Raw genomic sequence first — 10,904 nt, 5'->3', positions numbered from 1 at the left:
AATTAGCCTTCAACACTGGTTCTCGCCTTGCACGGTAACTCCCATCACTTCATGTTCCAATCTATATTTATGCCTCTATCATGCTCTATATGTAAGATCTCAATGATATGAAAATGAGGATTATGGGGGTTACAGCCGCTCCCCCAAAGGTATAGACTGTCACACTGAGATTCTATGTTCATTTGTTCTGTAACAGTATTACAGGGATCCAATGACTGACCAATGGCATTTCCAAGTGCTAAAATAGCAAAGCAATGTCTGTCTCTCATTAGCCATCAGCGACTGAAGATGTGGTTTAATGAGCCGGAGCTTGAAGGCGAGGGTGGCTCTGTCCACTGCCTTCCGTTGCACTGCTGGGCCCCAAGTCCCTGGTGGCCAATATGTGACGCTGGGAGAAGAGAGTGGGGTGGCAAGTGGCGGCAGGACTTTTGCCACCAGGGTCTAGCTGCCCAACTTCCTCCTGGTACTGCTGGCCCCCCGTCGCCTTCAGGTAACGCAGGAACTGAGGCAGGAATAGGGCGAGGAAGCAAGTAAAGCCGAGCAAGGAAGGCAAAAGTGAATCTTGTCTTCATGGGCCGCTCGCAATGAGGTCCTTTCTCTGTGCCACAGCTGACAACAACATCCCAGACAGAAAAGCAGGAGGCCAAAAAGAAACTGAGCAGCTGCTGAAGTAGTTCAGTTGGGAGCGTGCTAGACTAACAGGCTCTTCTATCCCCCTTTGTGTACGGGTGGGATGTTTTCTGAAAGTTCAGCAGTTCCTTTAACTGCCACGAGTCCCTCATTTCAGGCTATGCAGCAGGAAAAGGCAGCATGGGCTTCTGCACCGAGTTGGCCCACCTGACCTTTCATTCTTCTCTTGCTCTTTGTCAGCAAGGGGAAGAAAAACAAGCTCTCCCTCAAGCTGGAGTCACAAGGGCGACGTAAGGACAACTTCCTGAGCCGCGGCTCCAGTCCTCTGCTCTGCCAGCTGACCTATTGAAGGGCTGTCACCACTTTCTCCAGGTTTGTCCATCGGTCTGTGCTAGGGTGAGCAACAACCAAGTAGATGGAGTTTCTGTAGTGTAGTGGTTATCACGTTTGCCTAACACGCAAAGGTCCCTGGTTCAAAACCAGGCAGAAACATGCTGGCTTCCTTTTCCCAGATCCCCTTGCTGTTCAGGAAGGCCGCCTCCTTCTCCTATTGGCCTGTCCTGGGATAACTCCAACCCCGCATGACAGAGGGTGCTGACAGCAGTGGAGAAAGCACCTTGGTGTCAGGCTGGAGAACCTAGAGGAGTGCGGCGTGTCACCTTTTGGAGGCTTGTGGCTTGGCCTCCTCTGCTGTTGGAGGTTGGCGGTGAAGGCCGGCTCTTCCTGCTGGCCTCCTCTGCGTGACTTGCCAAAGGAGGAAGTGAGGCAGGAATGGGGCAAAGAGGAAAGTCGAGCTGAGGAAGGCAGGGCAGAAGCTAAGCACATCATTGCGGCTAAATGGGGTTAGTAGAGCACCACCATTCGTTCTGCAAAGCCTGAGGAGGTGCGGTTGGCTGCTGGGAGGCAGAATCCTGTGCCTGCCTCTTGGCTTCCCAGGGATGGCTCCTTGCAGCCCAGGAGAAGCGGGGTTCTGGAGGGAAGGAAAAGCAGCAATGGCGAGGCTGAGTGGGCTCTTTTCTGGCCGACATGGTGGGCTGTGAGGTGGTTGGGAATTGCCTGTAAGCCATAAGTGGATTTGGTGCAGTGAAAACCGCTGCTCCATTCTGGCTGACCTGGGGGCGCCATTGATGACATGGGAGTGGGGGCAGGGCGCTGGCTGTGAGCAAATGGGATCCAGGAAGCCCCAGCCTGCCCCTCCAGGGGCCCAGTCTTCTTCTTCTCTCCTGCCATGGGGAGCCCGGCCTTAAGCCTGCCCAGCATGTGCTGCAGCTCGAGCATTAAGCCTTCCTGTGTGGCCTGTGCTGGAGCTGACCCTGGACCCCTGTGGGGCACTGTTGGGGGAAATCCCGACTGCAAATAATTCTGGCCACAAGATCAACCCATTGGGTCAAATGGGGCAAGCTGGAGGCCTGGTGCCTTAGTCCGTGGGGCCAGTAGGTCAAGCCATTTTCCTGCATGTGGGGGAGGCAGCCGCTGTGGTTCGCCCTTCCTGCTCCCTGCGCTGCTGCACCCTGAAATCCCTGTCGGCCGGCAAGATGGGCTGGGAGCCTGGAGAGAGGAGGCAAAGGGGTGGCCCGAGCCCCCGTGGCCACTGCCCCTGCCCCAGGCAGCCCACAGAGACCTGATGCCTCCCCAAGTGATACACGGAGATGTGCCAGCAGCGCTAAGGCGACTCCCTGCCCACTCTGCCCCCTCCCTCCCTGCCACACTGCTCCTGGAAGTGGCCGGCATATCCCTGCAGCCCTGAGTGCAAACGCCACAGCTGACCCGCCCCCCGTATCCCACTGCCTAGGAGCCACTGCCGGAGGGGAGTGTGTGCCAGTCACTTTGGGAGCTGTGCTGCCCGAGGTAAGCACCTCCACCCCCGACCACCTCCTGCACCCCTACCCCTGCCCCAGCACAGAGGCTCTCTGTGTCTTGAACAAGCACTTTCAAGGATTGGCCAAGAACTTCTGCTCTGTTTCTGTGAAAGAGACACAAAAAAGGGAGCCCAACGGACAAGTTTAGTTCGCAAGCACAAACTGGCAGGGCCAAGCCTGGATCTCTCAGTTACTCAGAAGGCTCTTCAGCCAGCTCTTCCCAAAGGCCAGTCTCTAGAGGCTTTTGTGACATGATGTACTTCAAAATAGCTCCCTGTAGCTCACATAGTCATCATTCATATATGGCTGTGATATGTCCTACCAACCATTCCATGTAAGTTATCATATGAAAAGTCATGATCTGCTGAAATCGGTTATTCTGTCCAAATATGTATAGCATGAGGGTGTGTGAAGTTATGCATTTTGCTGTCTGGTTGTTACTGAAATAGGCTATAATTTTGCTAGCGACCCCTGCCGAGGAGGGTGTTCAACAGCCATAAATCAGCAGAGGAATTGTAATTAAGGGATTTCCAATTCAGTGATAGATGCCCAAACACAGCACTGTGGGGACTGCTCAAGTCTATGACTCAGTTGCACAAGACCACACCAGGAGGATTCCCCAACCTAGTGACTCAGCAGAGCCCACCCAGACACTTCTGGGCAAGTGTCTTCTAGACACTTGAACTAACGATATAAAATAGGAAACTGTGGCATCATGTTTTTGCCTTTCTCCTCCCCCATCTATGCTGGAAGCAGCAGGAATCCTGAGAAAATGAAGGTCATCTGAGGACAGTAATCCAGGTTTTAGGGGGAATTCTATGTATTAAGGAGGGTAACATCCAGTAGGATGAGAAAATTGCTTGACCTAACAACTGCCTAGTGTAATATGGTGTAAAGTTTAGATTTTGCTGTGGTTGTACAGTGCTTAGTGCTCTGCGTTCTGGCCTCAAGAGCCATGGATGCATGTTGAGTTACGATGACCTTTTCCTTGTCTCCACATTTCTTATGTGCCTCCTTCTGACACTTGAAACCAGTTGTTTTTCTGACTTTTGCAAGCATTTGCATTGCAAGGCAGAGGCAGTCTTCTCTGTTTCCAAAAGATTCACCAAAAGGTGGGAAGAGCAGACACATTTGTTAAGGCACTACTGGGAGCTGCATCCCTAACTCCACTTTACCTGGCAGGTGAGTCACCCAGCTTAGCCACGGTGCGACTCTCTGGGACTTTTCTCCCAACCGCTCCATTTTTCATCAATGACAATCAAAAGGAAGGTGACATGACATCTGTGTGTGAACATCTCCAGGGAATCACAAGGATGTGTGGCGCAGGCTCTCGTGTTGCAGCAATTACAGTCGAAGCAACCGCCATGCCAATGTCAGTCATAGCAGCGTTTTCATCAACTCCAGGTTTGTGATTTGATTGTTTCCAATGCTTCTCTCCAAAGAAGCCTTTTCCTTAGCAAGCAATGACTTGGATACCAAGGGAGGCCTCTTCTGTTTCCTAGGAAGACACAGGAAAATGTGAGCAGAGGAGACAAAAGCCCTACACCAAGGCACCACTGGGAGTTGAACCCAGGATCTCCTGTTTACTAGGCAGGTGCTTTAGCCAGCTAAGCCATGGTGCCTGCCTGAAGAAAATATTTGCAACTGTTTCATTTCATGGTTCAAGTCAACACCCGCAAATTCTAAAGTATAGACATTCCCCATTTCCCTCAAGACTTGCAGACCTTGAGGTGTCTGGCTCTCTGTGCACAGAAAGCCACAGCTGAGTAGACAGAGGGCTTCTAACATGTGCCTCTCCCACCAGTCACTGTGATCATATAATGGTTAGTGATCTGTGTTTCAGTCACAGCAACCTCGGCTCAGTTCTGAGTCATGGTAACCTTTCCTTCAGCTCCAGACTTCTCATTTGCCACTTTCCATGTGTGGTGGGCTGTCTGCCCCAAACAAGCAGGAGAAAGATTAAGGCAGCCTTGAAGAGGCTGTGCAGAACCCAGCCTATCAAGAAAGGGCTTATTGGGAGAGCCAATCAGGAGAAGGCTTGCTGGAGCAGCCCATATATAAAGAGCTGCTTAGCACAGCAAGAGTTAGTCACTCCTTGGAGTTTGAGGAGGGAGGATTGGCTGCTATGAAGGAAGCAAGCAAGCAAGCAAGCAAGCAAGCAGGGAGGGCACCATGATCAGAGTAGTGCTGGGGTAAGGGGTGCATGAGTGACCTCCTGGCTGACTACTGCCAGACTAAGGCCCTGATACAAAGGTGGAGGAAGGTTCTAGGTCTGTTGGGAAATGGTCCAGGGAAACAGATGGCAGGGTTGGAGGTTCACACCTTTTGCCTCAGTAGCCACTGACACAGGTGGCTACACCCTGGACTGCAGCCGGCCACTGAGGCAAGTGTCTGGGTAGAGAACATCCCCACCCCCCAGCAGGGGGGAGAGAACTGAGTGGGGCACAGCCAGAGGGCTGTGTCCATAAGAGGACACTGAAGTCCTGAGAGCAACAAGGGTCCTAATGATAGAACAGATGGTGACCAGACGCTACTAGATGGAGGCGCACCGGTGAACCAGAGCTAATTGCTAGGATGGTCAGCAGGAGGTGCTGCAGTGAGGCATGCCCCATGGCACCAAGACTCAGCTGCAAGGAAGGCTCTCTGTCTTGAACAAGCACTTAGAAGGATTCTGCTGACAGATCTTTTCTTTTTCTGAAAAGAGATACAAAAAAAGGAGCCAACAGACACACTAGGTTTGGCGAGGAAGAACTGTCGGGCCAAGCCAGGCTCTCCTGGTTAGTAGGAAGGTTCTTCAGCCAGCTCTTCCCAAAGATCACTATCTAGAGACCTTTTAATAGCCACTGCAGATGTTCACCACAAAAGAGATGCCAAAATGGAGTTCTCCACTGCCTGCAGCCATTACGCTACCAGGAGTTCTGTGCACAGAGAGGCCCCTGCTGGTGGGAAAAGGCTTTGGTAGAGACTCTGCTGACACCACCCATTCTCATATAGTGTTTAGTGCTCTGTGTTGTGGCTTCAGCATCCACAGATGCCAGTTCAATTGGGGGGCATTTTTACTGTCTCCAGATTTGTCTAATGGCTCCTTTCAACACTTGTCACCAAAAAGACCTGTTTCTTTTGCAAGCGATGTACAGCAGTCTTCTCCATTTCCTCAAAAATCACCAAGCTGTGGGGAGAGGAGACACATTCAGCCAAGATGGATGCTGAATCTCCTCTTTATTCAGCAGGTGTCTGTGAAGGACACAAATCTACACCGTGTAGAGGTCAAGAATAGGACTTTATTACACACAGTGCTGGCAGAGTGGGCTTATTAGGCTCAGAGACACTGTTAATTAATTAATTACAATAGAATATATAGATTTTCCATGGGTGGGGGAAAGTGACAGGCTAGGCAGATCCACACCCCGGGACAGGTTTTGCAAGACAGGATAAGCACATTAGCCAATGATTAACAGATTAGATAATGTCTCCACCCATGGTCTCAAGTTAGCAAGTTAACATTTCATTAATACTTTGATAAAATGTTATTAGTATAAAATATATATGTTGAATTCTGATTTGGGATCCATAGGAATGGGGCAACTCCTTTGATTGTCGAACAGGTATATTCCTAGGGGTTAAAGCAAAGAAAGAGTGAAAGTCTATGGCAATAAAGATTGTTTTCTGTGTGTCTTAAGGCAGGCATTGGTCCCTTGGAAGGGAGGTGGAAGGATGCCATATCTTATACTGACGTGCCAACTTTTCATAAACTCAAGGTTGGATCTGTGGGAAGAAGGTCTCCTAGAGAAGAAACAAACACAATAGGAATAGGGATTCTTTGTTCAGTCTGCAATTCTGAATAAGACACAATTATTTAGTTCTTAGCTCCAACACCTGGCAATTTGCTGACCAGGCCTATCTTAGCAAGCAAGGCTTTCTGTTTACCCCAGCTTTCTCTTAGTTGGTCACTATTTGCTAGGCCTCTGGTCCCTTGACCATACTCTGGACTTCGGGTCTGGAAAGAACTGGCACAATCCATAGACCAGGTTGTTATATAAAATGCACATGGATTTGAACCCTTCACATACAGTAATGGCAAAGTTCTTGGTTCAGGCTTGTAACAGTGATGGAATAAACTGCAGGTTCAAATCAAGTCTCTGGAGTCTATTCAAAGCTGGGATGGGTCATTCAGTCCTTTGTACAGAGCTTCAGTTTGTAGCAAAGTCCCTCCAGAGGTATGAAGCAGGATTGAAGACAAGATGGAGACGAGGCATCAGCCTTTTCTAGTCTCTTGCCATGTGGTCTTTGCTTTCTTTGTCCCAAGGACACTCTATCCAGCACGTGGCATAGAAAACCTTAGAGTTCTCTCCATAGGCAGGTCCCTGCTACCTTGCTGAGTCACAAGGTGTATCTGCCTTCTCTCAATGGGTCGATTGTATAGCTGATGGTCCTTAATGGGCCATTAAGCAGGCTAGGCAGAACTGACACCAACTTGTCTGGGGTGTTCCCCGGAAGCAGAGCACAAGTTTGAAATACGGGCAGCATAGAGCCAGTATTCATAACGTCAACTACAAAAATGATACACATCTAGAGATAGCATCATTATAATCAGCCAATTAGAACCTCTCCATAGACCTCTTACACGACAACCTTTCTACAATATTGGCTGCAAATATAGAACAGTGGTCACAACGGTGATCTATACAGTTACAGATTATGTCAGTAACGTCATAGGAGGTGACACGGCATCAGTGAGACTGATACTGGAAGAGCCTCCAGTTTTGGTGTCCTCATTTGAAAAAGATGTTGTGAAATTGGAGCTAGAGCTGCAAAGAGCCACCAAAATGTTCTGAGGGCCGGAGAAAATGCCTTCTAGGAGCTACTGAAAGAGCTCAACTTGTTTAGCTGATCAAAAGAAGATTGAAAGGTGATTTCACTGAAGTGTTGAAGTGCCTTAATGGAGAGAAAAGATTGGGTATTAAAGGGCTCTTGAAGGAGCAGAGAAAGGAATAACAAGACCCAATGGCTGGAAGATGAAAAGAGACAAATTCATATTACAACTAAGGCACAAAGATTCAACAGCGAGGATGATTCACCACAGGAACAAGCTACCAAGGGAAGTGGTGGATTCTCCATCTCCTGATGTCATTTAATGAAGACTAGATGCCTTTCAAGAATGTGTTTGCCCCAAAAGTAGCTATGGTGTCCTACAGGAGGCCTGTGATATGCAGGGGGTCAGATTAGATGCTCTAATGGTCTCTTCTGGCCATAAAGTCGACTAATTTCTGAAAAACTGAGTGTAGCATTGGGAGCAGCGTCTGATGTTTCCTGTCTAGCCGGCTTGCTGCCTAGAACGAACGCTCCTGGAGTGGGGTGATCCACAGGGAGTAGCTCAAACCTCCAAAGTGCCTGGCCAGGGGCAGGACATTGGCACAGCAAGGGAGGGGTGTGGCAGTGACATCACAAAGGCCTTTGGCAGGACCTCAGACTATTGGTCCAAGGTGGTGGGGAGGTGGTGACCTCACAGAGAGATGCTGACATCAGCCAGGCAGGACGGAGCGAGGGGCCAGGGAAACCTCAGAGACCCCTGTGGCTTTGCTTCAGCAAGTCTCCTTCTCCAGGTCTCTCTTTGAGGACTGAGAGAGTATTCGGGTTCACGGACGTGAGCGCCAGGAGGAATCTCTTTCGAGTTTTCTCCTTCCCTTTTAGTGATTTTACTAGAAAACAGCCGTCCCTGTTTAGAAGGTAAGAGCCTCCTGGAGGGAAGGGGTGTCATGGGGTGTCACAGTTCGGATGCCGGTGCCCCCCCCCCATGTATGGAAGTTCCCGCTCCCTGCTCTGTGTTCGCAGGGCCGGAGAGCAGCATTCCACGGCAGTGATTTGCTCCTGGCTGCCGGAGCAGAGCAGCAGGCTCAGCTGTCAGAACTTCCTGGAGCTATGAAAGGGGAGGGGACCAGCCTCTTTAGCAGGAATGCAGGGCAGGTGAGTTCACGGCAGGCATTGTGGGATACTGGCGGAGGCCAGTTATGGTGATTTAATGACCAGCAGCATTTACACTGGCACTCTGTTACTGTAAGTTTGCTGCAGAAAGCTCTAGGCCTCTCATCGAAGTGGTTTTATTTTGTCACGAAAACAGGGCAGTTTTGTCGCCAGACGTGGCATTGCAGTGTGTACACCAGCCACACCAAGCTGCCGACCGAGGGAGCGTTGTGTGTTCTTCACACACCTGAGCAATATATTTCTGCTGAAACAACTTTGTAGTGCAGACCTGGCCAAAGATTCACTCACACACACAGCTTGCAAGGTAAACGTCACCTGCTCCTCTGCTTTGCAGAATCCAAACACAAGGAAAGCTTGTCAGGTCCTGGTGGAGATGGCAGGGAGTCAGGTGTGGGCAGACACTATATCTTACACCCAGGCAGGCACCATGGCTTAGCTGGCTAAAGCACCTGCCTTGTAAACAGGTGATCCTGGGTTCTACTCCCAGTGGTGGCTTTGGGGGCACCTGGTATTGGCTACTGTCAGAGGACAAGATTCAGAGCTAGATGGGCCTTTGGTCTAGCCTCGTGTGGTTTTTCTCATGGTTTAAATTACACTCACAGGCACTGATGATAGAGTTACTGAAAGTTTGGGAGTTAGGCACTGATAGATCAGTGGTCCAAGCCTGTTGTAGACACCCCCCCTCCCTCTGGGACAGGGGCAGGTCTGAGCTCTCACACCAAACGCTCATTGTGGCTGCCAGAACCTGTGAGTGGCTCATTTCGTTTGCACCCTGGGTTGAGTCCTGCTTTGTGCACCGTGTCTGAGAATGAAAATCCTAAACCGCCCTTTGAAATGACGAATGCAGCAGGACATGTCATTGTCCCTGCCCCAAAGCAGACAGACCAATGGAGAAAGGCCGTCGAGTCCAAGGTAATATTCACTGCGGTTTTACCATTTCCACTTGCTAAACTCCTCCTATCTGCCCAGCCCAGGTGTCCTCTGTCCTCTGCTCCCGGCCTGCTCTAGAGTCAAACATGCAGGGCCCCAGGGGAACAGAGGCTGGGACAGGGCAGTAGCCTGGGCTGGGCTGGGCTGGGCAGATGCTGGAAGTTCTCGTTCCCTGAGAACTGGCCTGGCTCCCTTCTCAACAGCAAACATATCAATTCCACGCCTCCCCAGAAAAATCAGCCTGGAGCCAAGAGCAGCAGGGGACGATTCCTCGAGTTCCCACCGAGGCAGGAGAGAACCCAGGGCCTTTCTAGCAGAGCTTATGGAACCGACGTGGGGAAACCAGCCTTTAATACCAGGCAGTTCACGTTTAAGCTCAGTGTTTTTAACAATTTTACAACCTTAAATCACCCTTCAATCGCAGTGTCACTATCCATAACATTGCTTCATCATTATAGGTTCCCAAGTTCAAAAATAAACATCTCTTCAAACACAAGAGAGTGCATATCAGTCAGTTTTCAGAGTCATCCCACATAAAAGAATCATGTTGTGGTACATATTGGCCTCATCATGTGGCGTTCCCTTTCCCTCCGCTCTGTTAAAAGGTTTGGTATTTTGCACAGAAACTTTCTTCCCTCGGGAGAGACCTGGGAACCAAGGCTGCCAGATAAACACCTTTAAGAGGAGGCGTAACCTGTCAAAAAAGGATCTCCCTCCTTCAGTTCAGTGACAGCCTGAAATGTTACTTATCCCGCAGAGCCAGAGGATTGAAAGCAGCTACATCAAATCCCTGTGTAGCTAGCAGGAATGAACACAAACACTCCCTGGTATCTGAAGAGATGTTTAGTTTTACCCTTGGTAAACTAGAAGTCGAAAGGGAAGGAAGGTGGTGCCATATATAAAGAGTGAAACACAAAACAATCATAGTTATGCCCATAGTGACTGCAAAATATTTCTATATTCTTCTCATTAGCATCAGTGTATTATTTTCTCTGGGGTCTATACATTGATTATACCTTGACCAAGAAATTTGAATCTTGATAAAATAATCGACTACCCTGGTTAAGGCAATGGACTCGATACCCACTTGGGTGTCCCTACACAGGTTCAGGTACTAACAACAGTGGCTGCCTTTTAGCAAGAGTTCCTGCCCATTTCCCTTCCGGCTGGAGCATGATTAGCGTGTGTATGTGGTTAACGACATTGCTATAGATTGTTGTTCATTCCCCACACTGACAATTCAGACCGTCCAGTTCCTATTCAAATCTCCACCAGATCATGCCAATAGCCGGAGTCAGGATTTCTCTGGGGCACTGAAATGTTTCAGGGGGTTGGTGCGTGAGCTCAGCCTTGCATCCATCCCTGATGTTTCATGGACTAACAACAGCAGCATAAAGAAAGAGCTGATCCAATATCTCACTGTCAGAGGTGAAGGTGGCCTCGTCCCGTCTGCATGACCATTGCCATTGCAGGAGAGAAGGTGTCAATGGAATCGAATGCGCT

The 10,904-nt window shown here is 49.7% G+C and overlaps 2 non-coding genes across 2 annotated transcripts; one reads left to right on the top strand and one right to left on the bottom strand.

The window, feature by feature from the left end:
- The first annotated feature begins 1,050 nt into the window (after positions 1 to 1,050).
- On the top strand, positions 1,051 to 1,122 carry TRNAV-AAC. The gene has a single exon. It is a non-coding gene; the product is annotated as a tRNA-Val (tRNA).
- A 2,915-nt stretch (positions 1,123 to 4,037) lies between these two features.
- Positions 4,038 to 4,111, bottom strand: TRNAT-AGU. The gene has a single exon. It is a non-coding gene; the product is annotated as a tRNA-Thr (tRNA).
- Positions 4,112 to 10,904: the final 6,793 nt, after the last annotated feature.

This window comes from Mauremys reevesii, linkage group 14 (genome assembly GCF_016161935.1).
Source record: "Mauremys reevesii isolate NIE-2019 linkage group 14, ASM1616193v1, whole genome shotgun sequence".
NCBI lineage: Eukaryota > Metazoa > Chordata > Testudines > Geoemydidae > Mauremys > Mauremys reevesii.
This window is presented reverse-complemented; position numbering and strand designations above follow the sequence as displayed.